The sequence below is a fragment of the Diceros bicornis genome, chromosome 37 (assembly GCF_020826845.1).
Source record: "Diceros bicornis minor isolate mBicDic1 chromosome 37, mDicBic1.mat.cur, whole genome shotgun sequence".
Taxonomy (NCBI): Eukaryota; Metazoa; Chordata; class Mammalia; order Perissodactyla; family Rhinocerotidae; genus Diceros; species Diceros bicornis.
Genome location: NC_080776.1, coordinates 6108352 through 6108927, shown reverse-complemented (window position 1 = coordinate 6108927; position 576 = coordinate 6108352).

Sequence of the window (576 nt, the reverse complement as noted above, 5' to 3'; positions counted from 1 at the left end):
GGGGCGCGCGCCTGACCCGCCACGTGACCCGGCCGGCCGGCCACGTGACCCGCCGGCCCGCCCCGCGCAGCGGCAGCGCCGAGACCCGAGCCTCGCGGCGGCGGGAAGGCGGGCGGGGCGCCCTCCGGGGCCCGGAGCTCGCAGCGCTCGCCCGCCCCAATCGCACAGGCCGGGCGGGGCTTGTCCCTGCCCCCGAGGGGCGGCCGCCCCGGGGCCCCCGCAGCACCGGCCCCTGGCCCTCGGCAGCCGGTCCCCAGAGGCCGGGATGCGCAGGGGAATGTCAAGGCGCTGTCCCAGACGAGAGAAACAGGGACAAGTTCACAGAGCAGCAGAGGTGGAAAACATCTTGGCAGTCGGCGACCATCCTCCCCTTGAATATATTTAAAAAAATACAGCGAAGACCTAAAGATGAAATATTCAGTGGTTGACTCCCCAGTTCTCACATCAAAGGCAAAACGAAGTGAAACTGACGGTCATTTGAGTTTTTGATTCCATATTATTAAATACCCTGAAAGCTGCTGAAAGATGGGGTCTTCTTGCAAATCGGTAGATAGTGTTAGACTCAAGACTGGATGA